A 21,757-nucleotide genomic window follows, 5' to 3' on the forward strand; every position below is an offset into this window, starting at 1 on the left:
TAAGGGAATAGGATAGCGATTATTGATGATGATGTTGTTTAGGGCTCTGTAGTCAATACAGGGTCTGAGCCCACCATCCTTCTTACTGACCAAAAAAAAAAAAAAGCCAGCCCCGGCAGGAGAAGAGGAAGGGTGAATAAAACCTTTGGATAGTTTATCTTGAATATAGTCCTCCATGGCCTTGGTTTCAGCTTCGGAGAGTGGATAAGTTCTCCCTTTAGGAAGTGGGGCTCCAGGAAAGAGATCAATTTTGGAGTAGTATAGACGGTGGGGGTGGCAGCACATCAGCTGCTTTTTTTTAAAACACATCTGTAAAATCTGTGTATATTGAGGGAAGGCTGGAAGGAGTCTGTAGACTGGCTATGGGGATGTGGTGCAGAGGAGTAACCTTATCCAGGTAGGAGTGGAAGCAGGATGTACCCCAAGAGGCCAACTGACCCTCAGTCCAGTCGAAATACCAGGCAATCCCTCTCTGAACAAGGGAAATGGCAAAACCTCAGATGTAAGTTTCGGCCTAGTGTGGGCTTTGTCAGTGAGGTGCAGCCATATCCCTCTAGGCACACTGAGCAACGGGTCCATGTCTGGATTCCCACATCACACTTAGGGAGACTTCCCTAAGAGTCAAAATTTGCATAAATTAAAAGAGAGAAGCGCTCAACCTGGGAACGAACAATATCTTAATAGCTTGTCTTATGGCTAGTTACCCATCCAAGAAGCAGCCTCTTTTTGTTCAACATGTGCCTTTCACAGAGAGGAACTTTCCTGTAGCATATACAGTCTGATCCTGCGTTAACAGTGTACAGCCCAGCCCCGAAATACCAGGCAATCCCTCTCTGAACAAGAGAAACAGCAAAACCCCAGATGTACATTTCGGCCTATTGTGGGCGTCGTCAGTGATGTGCAGCCATATTCTCTAGGCACACTGAGCAACGGGTCCACGTTTGGATTCCCACATTACGCTTAGGGAGACTTCCCTAAGAGTCATAATTTGCATAAATAAAAACAGAGAAGCGCTCAACATACGTTTATCCGGCAGATACTGAACATTAATTATGAATATTTTCTTTAACAATGTACATTGTGTAAATAAAAAGAGAGAAGCGCTCAACCTGGGAACGAACAATAGCATAATAGCTTGTACTATGGCTAGTTACCACCCAAGAAGCGGCCTCTTTTTGCTCAACATGTGCCTTTCACAGAGAAGAATTTTCCTGAAGCATATCAGTCTGTTCTCTGTGAAAGGCACATGTTGAGCAAAAAGAGGCGGCTTCTTGGATGGTAACTAGCCATAGAACAAGCTATTATGCTATTGTTCGTTCCCAGGTTGAGCGCTTCTCTCTTTTTATTTACACAATGTACATTGTTAAAGAAAATATTCATAATTAATGTTCAATATCTGCCAGATAAACATATGTGCATACATATAAAAGACTTATACAATAGGTATAAAATAAATACCAGTACATCTTATCTCTAAAGATCTCCACTGTTAATGAAAATATTCATGGTCAATGTTCAGTATAGCATAATATAACCTTTGAGCATAGATATAAATTACACATAATATAAGTATAAAAGAGATACCAATAGATTTATCTCTAAACTAGCTCCACTGTTGTTCTAAAATATAGAGAAATCATGTATGACTGTTTTTGGAATTAAACATGCAAAGTAATATTCATGAAAGGTATATGCCTAGAAAATAATATATCATATTATTGTGTACACTAATAGCATAGAACATATTTACGGCTAGATTACGAGTTTTGCTGTGAGCTGAAAAAGCAGCGTTAACAGGTCCTAACGCTGCTTTTTCACTACTGCTGGTATTACGAGTCTTGCAGGTTTAGGGGCACCGCACACTTTTTTGGTCTTACCGCAAACCGACTTACGTAAACTTTGTAAAGTCTTTTTTTCTATGGAACTTCCATAGCGCCGGTATTACAAATCTGTCCTGGGAGGCCAAAAAGTGAGCGGTACACCCTCTACCTCCAAGATTCCTAACGCAAGTCAGTAGTTATGAGTTTTACACTACAACGCTGTAGCATAAAACTCATAACTAAAGTGCTAAAAAGTACACTAACACCCATAAACTACCTATAAACCCCTAAACTGAGGCTCTCCCACACTGCAAACACTATAATAGAATTTTTAACCCCTAATCTTCCACTCCGGACATCGCTGCCACTAGAATAAACATATTAACCCCTAAACTGCCGCACTCCCGCCTCGCAAACACTAGTTAAAAAATATTAACCTCTAATCTGCCGCCCTTAACATCGCCGCAACCTACATTATATTTATTAACCCCTAATCTGCCGCCCCTAACATTGCCACAACCTACATTATAATTATTTACCCCTAATCTGCTGCCCCCAACATCGCCCGCTGCCACCTACCTACATTTATTAACCCCTAATCTGCCGTCCCCAACGTCGCTGCCACTATTCTAAATGTATTAACCCTTTAAACCTAAGTCTAACCCTAACACCCCCTAACTTAAATATAATTTAAATAAATCTAAATAAATATTACTATCATTAACTAAATTATTCCTATTTAAAACTAAATACTTACCTATAAAATAAACCCTAAGGTAGCTACAATATAACTAGTAGTTACATTGTATCTAGCTTAGGGTTTATTTTTATTTTTACAGGAAAGTTTGTATTTATTTTAACTAGGTAGAATAGTTATAAAATAATTATTAACTATTTTATAACTACCTAGCTAAAATAAATTCAAATGTACCTGTAGAATAAAACCTAACCTAAGTTACACTAACACCTAACACTACACTACAATTAAATAAATTACCTAAATGAAATACAATTAAATAAATTAAATTAAATTAGATAAATCACACAAAAAACACTAAATTACAGAAAATAAAAAACAAATTACAAGATATTTAAACTAATTACACCTAATCTAATAGCCCAATCAAAATAAAAAAAGCCGCCCCAAAATAAAAAAAACCTAGCCTAAACTAAACTATCAATAGCCCGTAAAAGTGCCTTTTTACGGGGCATTGCCCCAAAGAAATCAGCTCTTTTACCTGTAAAAAAAAAATACAAACAATCCTCCCAACAGTAAAACCCACCACCCATACAACCAACCCCCCAAATAAAATACTACCTAAAAACCTAAGCTCCCCATTGCCCTGAAAAGGGCATTTGGATGGGCATTGCCTTAAAAGGGCATTTAGCTCTATTGCAGGCAAAAAAAGCCCTAACCTAAAAAATAAACCCACCCAATGCACCCTTAAAAAAATCCTATTACTAACCCCCGAATATTCACTTACCGGGAGAAGTCTTCATCCAAGCGGCAAGATGTCCTCAAGGAAGCCGGCAGAAGTGGTCCTCCAGACGGGCAGAACTGGTTCTCTAGACGGGCAGAAGTCTTCATGCAGATGGCATCTTCTATCTTCATCCTTCCGACGAGGAGCGGGTCCATCTTCAAGACATCCGACATATATCAGCCAATCAGAATTAAGGTAGAAAAAATCCTATTGGCTGATTGGATCAGCCAATAGGATTGAACTTCAATCCTTTTGGCTGATCCAATCAGCCAATAGGATTGAGCTCGCATTCTATCGGCTGTTCCAATCAGCCAATGGAATGCAAGCTCAATCCGATTGGCTTATAGAATTCTATCAGCCAATTGGAATCTAACTGACGCCATCTTCAATGACGTCATTTAAAGGTACCTTCATTCATCGTTAGTCCGTCGGTAGAAGAGGATGCTCCTCGTCGGATGTCTTGAAGATGGACCCGCTCCACGCCGGATGGATGAAGATAGAAGATGCCGTCTGGTTGAAGACTTCTGCCCGTCTGGGGGACCACTTCTGCCGGCTTCCTTGAGGACATCTTGCTGCTTGGATGAAGACTTCTCACGGTAAGTGAATCTTCGGGGGTTAGTGTTAGGATTTTTTAAGGGTGTATTGGGTGGGTTTATTTTTTAGGTTAGGGATTTAGGCTTGCAATAGAGCTAAATAGAGGCAATGCCCATCCAAATGCCCTTTTCAGGGCAATAGGGAGCTTAGGTTTTTTAAGTTAGTATTTTATTTGGGGGTTGGCTATGTGGGTGGTGGGTTTTACTGTTGGGGGGGTTGTTTGTATTTTTTTTACAGGTAAAAGAGCTGATTTATTTGGGGCAATGCCCCGCAAAAGGCCCTTTTAAGGGCTATTGATAGTTTCGTTTAGGCTAGGGTTTTTATTTATTTTGGGGGGGCTTTTTTATTTTGATAGGGCTATTAGATAAGGTGTAATTAGTTTAAATATCTTGTAATTTATTTTTTATTTTCTGTAATTTAGTGGGGGTTTTTTTTGTGATTTAGCTCATTTAATTTATTTAATTGTATTTAATTAAGGTAAGTTATTTAATTGTAGTGTAGTGTTAGGTGTTATTGTAACATAGGTTAGGTTTTATTTTACAGGTAAATTTGTATTTATTTTAGATAGGTAGTTATTAAATAGTTAACAACTATTTAGTAACGATTCTACATAGTTAAAATAAATACAAACTTGCCTGTAAAATAAAAATAAACCCTAAGCTAGATTCAAAGGGCTCCATTTATCATTGCAATTCTCCTACATTTACGCCTATAAATACGCCGGCGTAAATTCTCTCCTATGTATTAAAACAAAATACGACCAAAAAAACTGATTTTCGACCGAAAAATCCGACCACTCTATTATATCTCGCCAAGGCGCACATGTGCGCCGATTGAAGCTTAAAACAGCGCTTTTTCGGTCGTATTTTCATCAAATCGACTAACAGATCGCCAAATTTCATATTTATCACTATTTTGCGCCATGGGAGAACCTAATATTCTCCTACAATTACGCCCTCCAAAGTTCTCCATATCCACTGAGGAGAACATTTCATTTACTTCATTTTTTGTGAGAGAGAAGATGGAATATTTTCTGCTGTTGGCTGCTATTTCTTTGGCAAGGGGCCGTGAAAATCGTCTTGATGATGGTAATATGCCCATACGGAGACGCCAAAGAGTGCCTAGAGTTTTTTTACCCCGGTGTGGACTACAGGCATTGTCTGATAAGGAGATAAAGCAAAGATTGCGTATAAATAGGGAGAGTATTATAAATCTTTACTCTCTGATCCAAAATGACATAGACCCTAGGACAAGAAGAACAAGGGCGATACCTGGACTTTTAAAATTATTAGCAGTTTTGCATTTCTTGTCAACTGGTTCATTTCAGGCAGTCTCTAGTGCTGTGGTGGGCATTAGCCAGCCTTCATTTTGCAGGCATCTAAGAATTGTTTTAAAAGCAGTTTTGAAACATCTGAAGAAGTTTATTTTTGTACCCAGGAATGTGCAAGAATGGCACACAGTTAAGGCATCTTTTTATCAAGTAGCTGGTATGCCTAATATTCTTGGTGCAATTGATTGCACACACATAGCTTTAAGACCACCAGCTTTAAGGGAGGAGCAATACAGGAATAGAAAAAGCTTCCATTCACTGAATGTTCAGGCTGTTTGTGATGCCAACCTCAAAATTTGGGCTGTGCGTTCAGGATTTCCAGGTTCCTGCCACGATTACCATATCCTCAAACAATCAGCATTATTTACATCGTTTGAACGTGGAGACATGCCCCACGGTTGGCTATTGGGTGAGTTTAACTTCATATTTTTTGTTGTTATTGTTTTTATGTTTAATTTTGGTTTTCAACTTTGAAGGACATAGATTTTTAGTTAGATGTATATACACTTTAGACCTTTTTTTTTTGTGAAAATTAATTTTATGATCTTTTCATTTATGTTATTATTTATTTCATTAATTTCTGTATTGCTAAAAGTGCATATAGATTGTTATTCCAATGTAATAATTATTTTAATTTTTTTATTTGTAGGTGATAGTGGTTATCCGTGTAGGCCTTGGCTTCTGACACCAGTACCATCGCCCCATACACGTGCAGAGATCAAATTCAACGAGTCACACCGTAGTACAAGAAGTGCTATCGAGAGAACCTTCGGTGTGTTGAAGATGAGATTTCGTGTGTTGGACAGGTCAGGGGGAGACTTGCAATACTCACCAGAGAAGTGCAATGACATTATTTTAGTATGCTGCATGTTACATAATATTGCAATATCTCAAGTTAACGAAGATGATTTGTGTCTTGAGGATCAACCAGATGACATCTATGTCCCCCAACAAATATTAAACAGGCACACTACTAGGGCCGGTGTTCAAAATCGTATGGAAAGTATTGAGAGATATTTTTCATGTAAGTATTTTTTTTTTTTTTTGGGTGGGGGTGGGGCAAAGAATTAGTATTATATTTCTGGATTGCTAATTATCTTTTAACATTGTATTACAGAAACCACGGATAACACAGGAGTTTTTTGAAAATTGGACAATAACAATCATCACTACTGTTATATAATCAGACAGATGAAAAAAAAAAAGTTGTGTTTATTTGTTAATAAAAAAAAAAATTTTTCTTCTTTTAATAAAATTTTTTTGAACAAACAAACAGCCTTAATTCTTTTTTGTATTTAAAATAACATTTTTATTGTAATAACAAAAACTTGAATACTGAAACATGTAACATTTTTTCTAAAATAACTTAAACTGTAACCAAATTCTAGTGTTTAACTTTTCAACATGAAAAAAAATTGGAACATTAAAGTGCAAAAACAAGAAATATTAATAATTAATTATTGAGTCGGAAATCTTCGATTCAAAATTTCTAATTTCTTTTTGGAATAATCCCTCTTAAATTCTGAATCAGCTTTTAAAATTGCATTTCTTTCTTCTTGTAATCTGATCAGTTCTTTAAAAAATGCACTTTGCTCATTCCTGAACCCCAATGCCATGTCTGTGAGGTTTTGGATATCATTTACCCTGCCTGTGACATCTTCTGGGTTTATCAATTGTTCTGGTCTTTCATCTTCTTCAGAGTCATTGACCATGATATTCTGAGGAGTTTCTAGATTTGGTGGTGTTGGTCCCTCTGATGTTTGTCCCTCAACATGAGTCTCATCCTCATCTTCTGGACATACCGAATCCTCAACCAGAGGTTACAAATTGATTTCAACCTGATCTTCTGTATGACATGGAAAATATGTATTATTAATAGGTTACATTCTTAAAAAAACAAAAAATTAACATGACAATTAAATTAGAAGACAACCTACCCTCGAATAATAATATAGAATTGTCCTGCATCGATTGTAGTAAAGCACGAACACCTACAACAACATAAAAATAATATTAGAATATCAACTGCATCGATTTATACAATCAAAATATACATTAGACTACAAGTTATCATCAGTGCTCATCTGGTTTTTAATTATTATTAAAATATATAACAACTATTGTTTGTTTTTTACAAATAACTTACTCTCCCCTTCTTCTCTTTGTACTGTGGATGTGGAGGGTTCTTGGTCTTGTGAGGTGAATTCATTTTCCAAAGGTTGATCCTCTTGTGCATCAATCTCCTCTTCCTGACGTCCCTCATCTTCTTGCTCTAAATAATATAAATATACTTGTATTAAATTTCAATAATTATAGATAAAAACACAATTTCAAATATTTAGATCGATTTTGATAGACAATAGATAGTTATAACACTGACTAGATTACTTTTATTATAGTTCATGTCTCCATTTTCTCCATAATCCTTATCTGACAAATAAAAATGTAAACTAATCACAATTTTAATATCCAATAGCAGAAATCTACAAAATTAAAGAGATAGTGAGCATATCTACATATACTTTCCATAAAGGAATATCTATTGAATCGAAATAATTACATAATAGATTTCAATAATAAAGATATATAGTTTTTCATTCTCTTTTTTTAAATCATGAACAACAAAATTTGGGTGTCGTTTACATTTAACTTACCTCTAAAATCCATAGTGTCTGCTGGGACATCCAGGCCAACCACAACGGCATCACCCATCCGTGCATAAAGCATCTGTTCAAAGTCCGTTAATTCGGCCCTATATCCAGGGCCTCCACCGGTTCCTTTGGCAGATTGCTTTTCCCTGCAAACCTTTTTCTTTATGTTTTTTCTAATATCAGTTACTCTCTTCCGACAAGCCCGCACATCCTTAGGAAAACTTCCTTCAGCTGAAACAGATCTACTGATTTGTGTCCAAATTGTTCTCTTTCTCTGTCGGTTTACAGTTCTTGCTTGGTACCCAATGATTTCATCGTAGTGTTCGATAACAGCTTCGACCAAAATACAATTCTGCCGATGAGTGAACATGATACTTCTACCGCTTTTGGTCTTTCCAGCTTGGGAAGATGCCATTGTAAAAATGTGATACAATAGAGCGCAAAAAATAACTAAAGTGTTGATACAAACTAAATAAAGTTTTCTTTTATAACGGTTTCCAAAAAAGTATCTAAATGTAGTTGATGAAAATGGGCGTATACTGTCTGATGTTCTGGAAAGATATGTCGCAGTTTATTTTTCATATGGAATACCTGGATTTCCATTTTTGTTTTTAATAACAATTTTACATGTAAATAAAGATAATTTTGTTATGAATAACAATATTAAATTTAAATATCATTACATTGTTATATGTATCTTTAATTTTATTTCACCTTATCAACGGATACATGTAACATTTGTTAAAGTTGCCCAAAAAATAGTGCTGTTGTGGCGCAGTTCTATACAATGTTTCATTGTTATTAAAATGGATAAAAAAAAAACATCAAGTTGTATACTAAAATACGATTCTTGATAATATTTTACAAAATATGTATCCAAATTGAGTGCTATTTGTAAAAATAGGTATTAGCTTACAAAATTGCGCATTTAAAAAAAAAAAATTAGTCCCGTCAGTGAGTAGAGATTGAATAATATTTAGAAAATGCCACGATCCAAGAAGTTCTCTATTGGAGAATTATTGATTATTTCTTACACTATGGATAAATATTTTCCAAAAAAAAGGAAAGGGATTTTCACTTTGGACCAGGACACAAGAAACCGAATTCTCTGTGAAATGGTGCGAAGAGTAAGGAGAGTCTCTGGGCAAAAACGAACGAGGAAACAATGTCTGAAAAGATATAACGACTTGTACAGGCAATCTAAAATGCGCACTTTGATAAAGAGTTATCTTAAAAAATGTAAGCAATATAGATATAAATATAGTTTAATTATATAATCTTAAGTATTAAAAATGTATAGTTTTTAATTGGAATATTTTCAATAAGATAAACAAGTTAAACAATAATAGGATTAAAAGATTACCATTGCCTGCAGATAAGTGTGAATGAATCAAGTTTTTATAGGATTTTCAGACAAATTTTTTGTGTGTTTGGATTTTTAAGAATATATTTTCACAAATTTTGTATTTTATATTTTTTAATAGTCAAAAGAAGAAGAGCTCCAAGGTACCTTCTTCCCATTGATACCAATTCTAGTTCTGAAGGGGAATCAGACCCATTGCCCACAGTTTTTATGGATAAAGATAGGACTCAAGACACAGGTATAAAAAATGTAACTGTAATGTCGAGAAAAAAAAAAAATTCAAAGACAGGTATTAAAGTAAATTTATCTTTTAACTATTTTTTTTTATAATGCTATAGATAATAGCACTCCAAATAATAATGCAATGGATGAGCAAGGAGAAGAAGATATCGATAACATTGAAGGTAATCTAAAAAAAAATTCTTTGAGATTTCTTTAACATATATATTTTATAAATATAAATTTATTTGTAATAATAATTTTAGGACATGTAGAGCCTACAGAGTCAGAAGAACATTTGGAACAAGATGAAGAACATTTGGAACAAGAGGACGAGGAGGGCCATGAAGAAGATGAGGTTCATCAAGGAACATCAGGTGATTTTTTTATTTTTTTTATGTTGATATATCCATTCTAAAAACATTATATTTATATATATATATATATATATATATATAAAACAATTGATATGTATGCATATATATATATATATATATACACATATATATATATATCAATTTTATTAATATGTGTATATATTTTTTTTAAAAACAAAAAAATAAAATATATATATATATATATAAAAACACAAACACATATTTTTTTATATATATCAATATATATATATATATATATATATATATATATATATATATATATATATATAGATAGATCAATATATATATATATAGATAGATAGATAGATATATGTAATATATATATCGACAGATAGATATATGTATATAGATCAAAAAAGACAGATGTAAATATAGAAATAAAATTAATTTAAAGATAACATAGATAGAGAGAAAAATATTGTGTAAGATAGATATATTTTAAAATTACATTATCAATACATTGTAATCAAAATTTTGTTTTTTGAAGAAACTCAACAAAATTTAATAAACTTAGAGGTACACGATGAAGACTCTCAGTCACCTCAATATTATAACTGGGGTAAGTGTTATAGCATTTATGAATAAATATATGTTATTGCTGTTGGTAATTCCATTGACAGATATTTTTTTTACTCTCATGTCTATAAATGCTATTCAAAATAATCAAAATATATATATATATATATATATATTTTATTTTTTAGTTCCGGATGATGAAAAAATTGTAATAAGCAAAAAAGAGCTCCTTGAAGTCCTGCTTAAAGCTGAAACTGGACTGATAAGCAGTTACTCAGCAGTCAGGAAAATGAGGCTGAAATATGAAAACATGTAACTTTTTCATTTATGTGTTATTAAAAATTTTATGAATGTGCTGGCAACATTTTTTTTTATTTTATTTTATATACAGAATAAATGCATATATTATTTAACAAATATAAACAATTGTCGTTATTGTGTAATATATATTGAAACATCTTATCAATGAATTGAAACATCTTATCAATGAAAGTGTAAGATTAGGTCAATGTAAGACGTTAATTTGAAAAGAATAGTAGTGAAATGTCTAGAGGGGTTGTGTAAAGTAGGTAGAGAAAAACAAATTAGTTGGTAAAGATAAAAGACGTGTTGAAAATCAAAAGGAATAATAGTTAAAGGTCTGCATGGGGTGTCTAAAATAGCTAAACAAAAGACAAAAAAAAAAAGACTTTGTAAGACGTGCTAAAATAACGTAGAATAATAGTAAAAGGTCTGTATGGGGTGTCTAAAGTAGATAAACCAAAAAATAAGGACTTTGTAATATGTGAGACGTGTTAAAATAAAGTGGAATAATAGTATGGGCTCCATTTATCATGATAAACGGAGGCCTAAAAGGTCTTTATGGGGTGTGTAATGTAGAGAAACCAAAACACATGACTTTGTAATAAGTAAGACATGTGTTAAAAATAACGTTGAATAGTAGAAAAAGGTCTGCATGCGGTGTGTTAAGTAGATAAACCAAAAAAAATTACTTTGTAATATGGAAGCCATCTGTTAAAAATAACGTGGAATAGTAGTAAAAGGTTATGGTTTGTAAAAAAAACACAAAAAGAATAATAATATAGAAATTTGTTCAATTCATATTACAAATATAAATGTTTATATAACCTTAAATTACAACAATTATAACATTAATAAAAAGAATGGCTATATCCAGTAATAAAAAAGGAAAATACCAAAAATATGCGCTTTTTTACGATGATGGAATGGTAAATATAGTCGAGATTTATCATTAACACGCCGCATCTCGACTTTGGAAAAAAGCGGTATAATACGACCAGTTTTTTGATAAATATTGGCGCACAAGTGCGCCTCACAGAGGGCGAGCTGCGGAGAACTTCTTGGAGAACTGAAAGTCGGATTTCTCCAAACAATGATAAATGGAGCCCAATGTAACTATCAGTTATATTGTAGCTAGCTTAGGGTTTATTTTACAGGTAAGTATTTAGTTTTATATAGGAAATATTTAGGTAATGATAGTAATTTATTTAGATTTATTTAAATTATATTTAAGTTAGGGGGTGTTAGGGATAGACTTAGATTTAGGTTTTAATACATTTAATATAGTGGCGGTGACGTTGGGGGCAGCAGATTAGGGGTTAATAAGTGTAGGTAGGTTGCAGCGACATTGGGGGTGGGAGATTAGGGGTTAATAAATATAATGTAGGTGTCGGCAATGTTCGGGGTTCATGCTAGGGTGTTAGGTGTAAACATAAAATGTGTTTCCCCATAGGAATCAATAAGGCTGCGTTACTGAGTTTTACTCTGCTTTTTGGCAGGTGTTAGACTTTTTCTCAGCCGGCTCTCCCCATTGATGTCTATGGGGAAATGGTGCACGAGCACGTACGACCAGCTCACCGCTGACTTAAGCAGTGCTGGTATTGGAGTGTAATGTGGAGCAAAATTTTGCTCTACGCTCACTTCTTGCCTTTTAACGCCGGGTTTGTAAAAACCTGTAATACCAGCGCTGTAGGTAAGTGAGCGGTGAGAAAAAACTGCTCGTTAGCACCGCACAGCTCCTAACGCAAAACTCGTAATCTCGCCGATAGTGTCTTGCATATCTACAGAGACAGAAGAAGTTCTGCCTATGTAAACATTATTATATGTGTTACTATAAACAAATAACTATAAACAAATAGCTTCTAGAGATTTGCATATAATAATATTGCACATAAAGTAGATCAGTGCACATAACATTTCTAAAAGTATAACAATTACAACAGTATATAAAATGCAGACTCACAAAAACTATCTTTTTACATCCCCTGGCAATGATGGGAGTACAATGCTTAATTGATTTATAAAGAAGTATTAATAGTGCAGATAGTTATAATTAATGATAATGGCACCATATATCATTATGTTCACTACAATAGATAATTTCACATATTATAGTAAATTGAGTACACTACAGATCACATAAAAATGTGCTGAGGTTTACAGCTGCCTAAAGTTCTTTGTAAAAACACCTACAAGATATTATCAAATCTGAACCCTTCGTATTAAATTATTACACCTGTGTATGTACAGCATGTAGTGCTTTATTAGCAGAGAGTATGAAACTCAATAATAATAGCCCCAAAATATGTTGCCATAGCCTTTCCAGCTATTCGTATACTCCATAGGTAAAGTGAGTAGGTTCTGAGCAACATAAACAGTACATAATTCCTTAAAGGAAGTCAAAAGGTTGTGGTCAAATCACATGCACAATCTGAGGTAAATATCTCTCATAAAGTGTATTGATCTAACATAATGGAACAAGCTTGTAAAACACCTTTAATGTATGTACAAGAAGGGTGATCAGGAAATTGTTACTCTAATGTGCTGTTTTACATGTTTTTAGTGGGGACATAATACATTTTTTTCCATGGTGTGCAATGGCAGAGTATGTAGAGATACCAGTCATACACAAACAATAAAACTGGTAGAGAAAATTCTACACTAAGGTTAAGAGTCCATGGGGGGGTAGTTATCATCGTGTCAACTTTCCTGCCTTCGCCGGCCCAATACGCCCGCCTAAGCTCGCCTCACATCGCCGCTGCGGACCTGAAAAAATACGCCTAAGTTATCAAATAAAGCTGTCAAAAAGCCGCGGGGCGATGAACAGCGGACTGTGACAGTTATCACTCATCCGATCTCGCTGCCCTTCGGCTTTTTCCCAGCTTTATTGCTAGCCTGTCACTAAGCACTCACACTAAACTACACTGTTCTACCCCCTATACTTGCTCCCCCGGAGCCTCCCGCAACTAAACAAAGTTACTAACCCCTAAACCGCCGCTCCTAGACCCTGCCGCAAGTCTTATAAATGTATTAACCCCTAAACCGCCGCTCCTAGACCCTGCCGCAACTCTTATAAATGTATTAACCCCTAAACCGCCGCTCCTAGACCCTGCCGCAACTCTGATAAATGTATTAACCCCTAAACCGCCGCTCCTAGACCCTGCCGCAACTCTTATAAATGTATTAACCCCTAAACCGCCGCTCCTAGACCCTGCCGCAACTCTTATAAATGTATTAACCCCTAAACCGCCGCTGCCACCTACAGTATACCTAGTAACCCCTATCCTGCCCCCCTACACCGTCGCCCTCTATTATAAAGTTATTAACCCCTATCCTGCTGATCCCGCACCTCTCCGCAACTAAATAAATAGTTTAACCCCTAAACCGCCGCTCCCTGAACCCGCTGCAACCTATATTAAACCTATTAACCCCTATCCTGCCCCCCCTACACTGCCGCCACCTATAATAAATTTATTAACCCCTAATCTGCCCCCCACTACACCGCCGCCACTGTAATAAAATTATTAACCCCTAAACCTAAGTCTAACCCTAACCCTAACGCCCCCCTAACTTAAATATTAATTAAATAAATCTAAATAAATTAACTCTTATTAACTAAATGAATCCTATTTAAAACTAAATACTTACCTTTAAAATAAACCCTAATATAGCTACAATATAAATAATAATTATATTCTAGCTATCTTAGGATTTATTTTTATTTTACAGGTAACTTTAAATTTATTTTAACCAGGTACAATAGCTATTAAATAGTTATTAACTATTTAATAGCTTACCTAGCTAAAATAAAGAGAAATGTACCTGTAAAATAAATCCTAACCTAAGTTACAATTACACCTAACACTACACTATACTTTAATAAATTATTCCTATTTAAAAATAAATACTTACCTGTAAAATAAACCCTAAGATAGCTACAATATAATTAATAATTATATTATAGCTATCTTAGGATTTATATTTATTTTACAGGTAACTTTGTATTTATTTTAGCTAGTTAGAATAGTTATTAAATAGTTATTAACTATTTAATAACTACCTAGCTAAAAGAAATACAAAATTACCTGTAAAATAAATCCTAACTTAAGTTACAATTAAACCTAATACTACACTATCATTAAATTAATTAAACTACCTACAAATAACTACAATTAAATACAATTACATCAACTAACTAAAGTACAAAAAATAAAAAAAGCTAAGTTACAAAAAATAAAAAAATAAGTTACAAACATGTTAAAAATATTACAATTTTAAGCTACTTACACCTAATCTAAGCCCCCTAATAAAATAACAAACCACCCCAAAATAAAAAAATGCCCTACCCTATTCTAAATTAAATAAAGTTCAAAGCTCTTTTACTTTACCAGCCCTTAAAAGGGCCATTTGTGGGGGCATGCCCCAAAGAAAACAGCTCTTTTGCCTGTAAAAGAAAAATACAACCCCCCCAACATTAAAACCCACCACCCACATACCCCTAATCTAACCCAAACCCCCCTTACAAAAACCTAACACTAATCCCCTGAAGATCATCCTACCTTTAGTTGTCTTCACTCAGCCGAGCCACCGATGGAACTGAAGAGGACATCCGGAGCGGAAGAAGTTAATCCTCCAAGCGGCGCTGAAGAAATCTTCCATCCGATGAAGTCATCATCCAGGCGGCGCTGAAGAAAAGTCTTCGATCCGGCCGATGTCATCTTCAAAGAGGCGCTGAAGAGGTCTTCTATCCGGGCGATGTCATCTTCCAGGCCGGGTCTTGAATCTTCCTTCCACCGACGCGGAACCTCCTTCTTCACCGACGGACTACGACGAATGAAGCCTCCTTTAAGGGACGTCATCCAAGATGGTGTCCCCTCAATTCCGATTGGCTGATAGGATTCTATCAGCCAATCGGAATTAAGGTAGGAAAAATCTGATTGGCTGATGGAATCAGCCAATCAGATTGAGCTTGCATTCTATTGGCTGTTCCGATCAGCCAATAGAATGCGAGCTCAATCTGATTGGCTGATTGGATCAGCCAATCGTATTGAACTTGAATCTGATTGGCTGATTCCATCAGCCAATCAGAATTTTCCTACCTTAATTCCGAATCGATCTGTGTCGGACGGAGTCCGGCGGATCGAAGTTTACGTCACTAAATTCTACTTTTGCCGGTCTCAAGCCTTTGATAACTAAGGCGTATCAGCCTCGCCACAAATACGCTGCGGAATTCCAGCGTATTTGAGGTTGACGGCTTGATAACTAGGCCCCCATGGCTTCATTCATTACTTGTGGGATTTAAGAACCTGGCCACCAGGAGGGGGCAAAGACACCCTAGCCAAAGGCTTAAATACCTCCCCCACTCCCCTTATCCCCCAGGCATTCTGCCGAGGGAACAAGGAACAGTAGGAGAAATATCAGGGTATAAATGGTGCCAGAAGATGGAAATAAAATTATCAGGTAAGCATAATTTATGTTTTCCATCTAAAGAGGAGAGTCCACGGCTTCATTCATTACTTGTGGGAACAAATACCCAAGCTCTAGAGGACACTGAATGAAAAACGAGAGGGCAAAAAGAAGGCGGACCCTAATCTGAGGGCACCACAGCCTGTAAAACCTTTCTCCCAAAAACTGCTTCCCCCGAAGCAAAAACGTCAAATTTGTAAAATTTTGTAAAGGACGACTAGGTAGCCGCCTTACAAATCTGCTCCATAGAGGCCTCATTCTTAAAGGCCCAAGATGAAGCCACAGCTCTAGTCAAATGAGCCATGATCCTCTGAGGAGGATTATGTCCCGCTGTCTCATAGGCAAAGCGAATCATGCTCCTCAACCAAAAGGACAAAGAAGTTAAAAACACTTTCTGCCCCTTGCACTTCCCTGCATGCACCACAAAAAGAGATGTAGATTGTCTGAAATCCTTTGTAGTCTGAAGATAAAACTTCAAGGCTCGAACCACGTCCAAATTATGAAGTAACCTCTCCTTAGGAGAAGAGAGGTTAGGACACAAAGAAGGAACTACTATTTCCTGATTGATGTTACGGTTAGACACAACTTTGGGAAGAAATCTAAAACCAGTGCGAAGAAAAGCCTTGGCAGCGTGAAAGACCAAATAAGGAGGCTCAAATTGCAAGGCCGCCAGCTCAGAGACTCTGCGAGCAGATGCAATAGCCAACAGAAATAGAACTTTCCAGGAAAGAATCTTAATGACAACAGAGTGCATAGGTTCAAACGGAACCAAATTCAAGCTCCAAGGAGGAGCGGACTGTCTAAAAACAGGCCTGATTCTAGACAAGGTCTGAACAAAAGACTGAATACCCGGATGCTCAACAAGACTCTTGTGCAACAAAGCAGATAATGATGAAATCTGTCCCTTCAAGGAACTGGCGGCAAGCCCCTTCTCCAGTCCATCCTGGAGAAAGGACCGAATCCTGGATACCTTAACCTTGTGCCAAGGATATCCATGCTTCTCACACCAGGACAAATAAGTCCTCCACACCTTATGATAGATGTGACGAGTGACCGGCTTCCTGGCCTGAACGAGAGTATCAATCACTCTCTCAGAAAACCCTCTCCTGGCCAAGACTAAGCGTTCAATCTCTGCGCAGTTAGCCTCAGAGAATCTAAATTTTGATGTTGAAAGGGACCCTGTATGAACAGATCTCTGCAACAGGGTAACCTATATGGAGGAGAAGATGACATCCCCACCAGATCCGCAAACCACGTCCTCCACGGCCACGACAGAGCAATCATGATAGCCGAAGCTTGCTCCTGCTTGATGCAGGCCACTACGCGAGGTAGAAGTGGCAACGGTGGAAAAAATTTAAACTAGGTTGAACCTCCAAGGCACTGCTAAGGCATCTATCAGCTCTGCCTGGGGATCCCTGGATCGCGACCCGTATCTGGGTAGCTTGCAAATGAGTCTGGACGCCAAGAGATCTACACCTCGGGATGGAGAGACCATTCCCCCTCGATGGAAGGATTGTCTGCTGAGAAAATCTGCTTCCCAGTTGTCCACACCCGGAATGTGGATTGCTGAGAGCGAACAGTTGTGGGACTCTGCCCATTCCAATATCCGAGAAACCTCCCTCATTGCTAGGGAGCTTCTCGTCACCCCCCTAATGGTTGATGTAAGCCACCGAGTTAATGTTGTCTGTCTGGAACCTGATGAAGCTGAACGACCCCAGAGGAGGCCACACCTTCAGAGCATTGTAGATTGCTCGAAGTTCCAGAAAATTGATTGGGAGGAGAGTCTTCTCCTGAGACCACTTTCCCTGAGCCATCCTGGCACCCCAAACAGCTCCCCATCCTGCCAGACTCGCGTCTGTGGTCACAATCTCCCAGGACGGTCTCAGGAAGGATGTCCCTTGGGACAGTTGTTCCGGATGGATCCACCAAGAGAGAGAGTCCCTCATCTGATCGGGCAGAGAAATATGTAGGGATAGGTCTGTATGATCACCGTTCCACTGTCTCAACATGCACAACTGAAGAGGTCTTAGATGGAACCTGGCGAATAGAATGACATTGATGCTGGACACCATGAGCTGGATCATCTTCATACTCTGAGCCACAGAGGGACTGGAGGAGGACTGAAGGGCAAGACAGGTGGACGCAATCTTCCTGTGTCCCTGATCTGTGAGAAATATCCTCATGTATATAGACTCTATAATCGTTCCCAGGAACTCCACCCTATTGCTGGGAATCAGGGAGCTCTTTCGTGAGTTTATCTTCCAACCGTGAGATTGGAGCAAAAGATGAAGGGCCCTCAAATGATCCTCTGCGAGACTGAATGACGGCGACTTGAACTAGGATGTCTTCCAGATAGGGCGCCACAGCAATGCCTCTGGATCTGGCTACTGCAAGTAGCGCCCCCAGAACCTTTGTGAAGACTCTCTGGCCCGTCGCCAGACCAAAGGGAAGGGCCACAAACTGGAAATGTTGGTCCAGAAATGTAAATATCAGGAACCTGAAGTGATCCCTGTGGATTGGCACATGAAGGTAGGCATCCGTCAAGTCTATTATCGCCATGAACTGCCCCTCTTGAACTAGAGGCAGACTAGATCTGATTGTTTCCATTTTGAACAATGAAACAGCCAGAAACTTGTTTAAACATTTTAGGTCTAGAATCGGGCGAAATGTGCCCTCCTTCTTTAGAACCACGAAAAGGTTTGAAAAGTACCCTAAACCCCTTTCTGCTGGGGGTACTGGTACAATAACTCAGAGAGAAGAGAGATCCCTCACACATTCTAGAAAGGTGTCTCTCTTTCCTGTTCTGGAAGACAGATTTGACAGGAGGAATTTGCCCCTGAGCGGATGAGATCTGAACCTTATCCTGTATCCCTGTAAAGGTAGTCCAAGAACCCAAGTGTCCTTAACAACCTGCAACCAGGCCTCTGAAAAGAGAGATAATCTGCCCCCTACTTGGTCTGGTGACCGGTCGGCGGCCCCCCCTTCATGCTGACTTTGTGTCAGCGGGCTTCTTGTTCTGCTTGGACTTATTCCAAAACTGAGCTGGCTTCCAAGTGCCCTTGGACTGATCTGTTTTCGAAGCGGGCTGCTGGCGTTGAGCCTTGTACACATGAAAGGGATGAAAAGTAGACCCCTTAGGCTTAAACTTCTTATCCTGCGGTAGGAAATCGCCCTTGCCTCCCGTAAACAGGGCCGAAGAGAATCCTTCCCTGAAAGGGAAGGGATAGCAGTCTAGACTTAGAGGTCATGTCTGCAGACCACGACTTTAGCCACAGAGCCCTGCGAGCTAGTACGAAAAAACCTGATACCTTAGCATTCAAGAGAATGATTTGCATATTGGCATCACAAATAAACGAATTAGCGACCCTCAAGGCCTTAATTCTATCCTGTATCTCGTCAAAGGGAGTCTCCCTCTTGACCATGTTCGACAGAGATTTGCACCAATATGTCACAGCTCCAGCTACCGTAGCAACCACCACTGCCGGCTGAAAAACAAACCCTGTGTGTTGAAACATCTTTCTTAACATGTTTTCTAACTTTTTATCCATGGGCTCTTTAAACAACAAACTATCCTCAAGAGGAATCGTCGTCTGCTTTGCAAGCGTAGAGATAGCACCATCCACCTTAGGGACACCCCCATAGCTCGAGCTGAGAGTCTGGGACAGGGAACATCTTCTTAAAGGAAGAAGGGGAAAAGGAAGAACCTAATCTCTCCAATTCATTCTTAATAATGTTAGCCATCTTAACAGGAACCAGGAAGGTCAGAGGTACCACCCTGTCCTCATATACTTTATCAAGCTTAGGAATCAAAGGTTCCTCTGGTAGTTTCGATTCCCGGAACAGTAGCAATCACTTGCTTCAGCAAAAAGCGCAAATTTTCAATCCTAAACCTAAAGTCAGGCTCCTCTGCAGTTGGAGCTTTAGATGACATAGACTCCGACCCAGAAGCAACGTCCTCCGAAGAGTCGAAGTCGTCCTCATCAGCGAATAATCTTTTCTAAATATCCATTGGAGTATATGACCCCTGGGTCAGATCACCATATTTTACCTTATGCTTGCGTTTAGCAGAACGTGGTAAGACACTAATCCCCTTAGACACCGCCGTTTGCAGTTGATCCACAAAATCTGGCAGCCAACGGATCTCTCCCGTAGGAGAAATGGTCGTGCCTGGGGCGCTGCATGTGTAAACGGAGATGAATGTAGGGAATGCACCTCACGGGGCGGGGAACCCTCAGAGGTGGACGGCTCAGTAGTACTAGACATCCTATTATTTCTAGATGTCATAACTTTATCAAGGTATGTGGAACATAGTTGAAAAGGCGGATCTACCAGAACCTCCTCACAATAAACACAGGTATGAGACTTTGTTAAAGAAGGAGTACCCTCCAACGTGTCAGAGTCCTCCATAGCTTGCGTCTTTATTGCGGACTAAATATATTATATGAAAAATGGCACCTTTATAACCTCCAATGGCCGGGGGACTCACCACCTCCTATGACCCGGACCACAGAAACTGTTTCCTCTCCTGCAACTGCCGGTCAAGCAGAGGAAGTTGATTAGTCCCCCCCCCCCCGGTTAGAAGGAATGCCTTGCAGAACCACCCCTGCACTAGGGAGAAAAACGCGCCAAATTAACAGCGCAAATGAAACCAAAAGTTCCCCTATTGCCAGAGCCTCATCTTCCACAGATTGCAGCAGTGACACAATATACAATATCATGTACAGACCCCCCCCCCCCCCCTGTTCAATAATCCCCCTATCAGGGATATTAACCCTTGATGCTATAAAGATAAATGTATCACACTGTGGCCCTGCCTTCTGCGTTATAATTATGTGTATAAAAAATGAAACAATCTTACCAGAATCTATGCCGTGGAACAGGAACACAGCCTCTTGAAGTGTGACAGTGTAGCAGCATTGCTCCTGACATGGACTTGAGTGTAGAAAGCAGGCAGCGAAACTCGTCAACACTGATTGCTTATGGAGCTGTTAGAATGAGTTGGGATGGTTTTGCAGAAAGACTCTCCCTGCATCTCCAGACTCTAAATTTCACTCAAGCTCTCACTGAGAGGCTGACAGGACAACTTAAAACTCCAGTCCCATTCCGAAGAGTACTACCCTCCATAAGAGACTACTCTGAATCTTCCGACACTTCTCTGCCAATCTCCTGTGATGAAAGGCAAAGAATGACTGGGGGATGAGGGGAGTGGGGGAGGTATTTAAGCCTTTGACTGGGGTGTCTTTGCCTCCTCCTGGTGGCCAGGTTCTTAATTCCCACAAGTAATGAATGAAGTTGTGGACTTTCCTCCCCTTTAGATGGAAAACTTCTATAAGCGCTGCGGAATCTGTTCGTGCTATACAAATAAACGATAATAATAATAATGATTCATTATTTCATGCTCCCAGATTTCATAGTCTAGCCCAAGTAACTTCCTGGAAGCTCTATAATTTCCTGAGCTGATTTCTGCCTAGTAACAGACCCTGAGTGGATTGTAAAGCTTGGCAAGCGGAGGGGTCAGGGCTACCACAGTAGAGAAGCCAATTTACTTCAGTGAAAGACTGAAAGCTATTTTTTTTGTGTAATAAAATTATATAATGTGCACCAAGCATAATAAATATT

At 38.1% G+C, this 21,757-nt stretch overlaps 1 long non-coding RNA gene across 1 annotated transcript; it reads left to right on the forward strand.

The window, feature by feature from the left end:
• The first annotated feature begins 9,095 nt into the window (after positions 1-9,095).
• Positions 9,096-9,816, forward strand: LOC128651661 (uncharacterized). Its single transcript, XR_008401150.1, has 3 exons — positions 9,096-9,477; positions 9,578-9,643; positions 9,725-9,816. It is a non-coding gene; the product is annotated as an uncharacterized LOC128651661 (long non-coding RNA).
• The last annotated feature ends 11,941 nt before the right edge of the window (positions 9,817-21,757 follow it).

This window comes from Bombina bombina, chromosome 3, assembly GCF_027579735.1.
Source record: "Bombina bombina isolate aBomBom1 chromosome 3, aBomBom1.pri, whole genome shotgun sequence".
Taxonomy (NCBI): domain Eukaryota; kingdom Metazoa; phylum Chordata; class Amphibia; order Anura; family Bombinatoridae; genus Bombina; species Bombina bombina.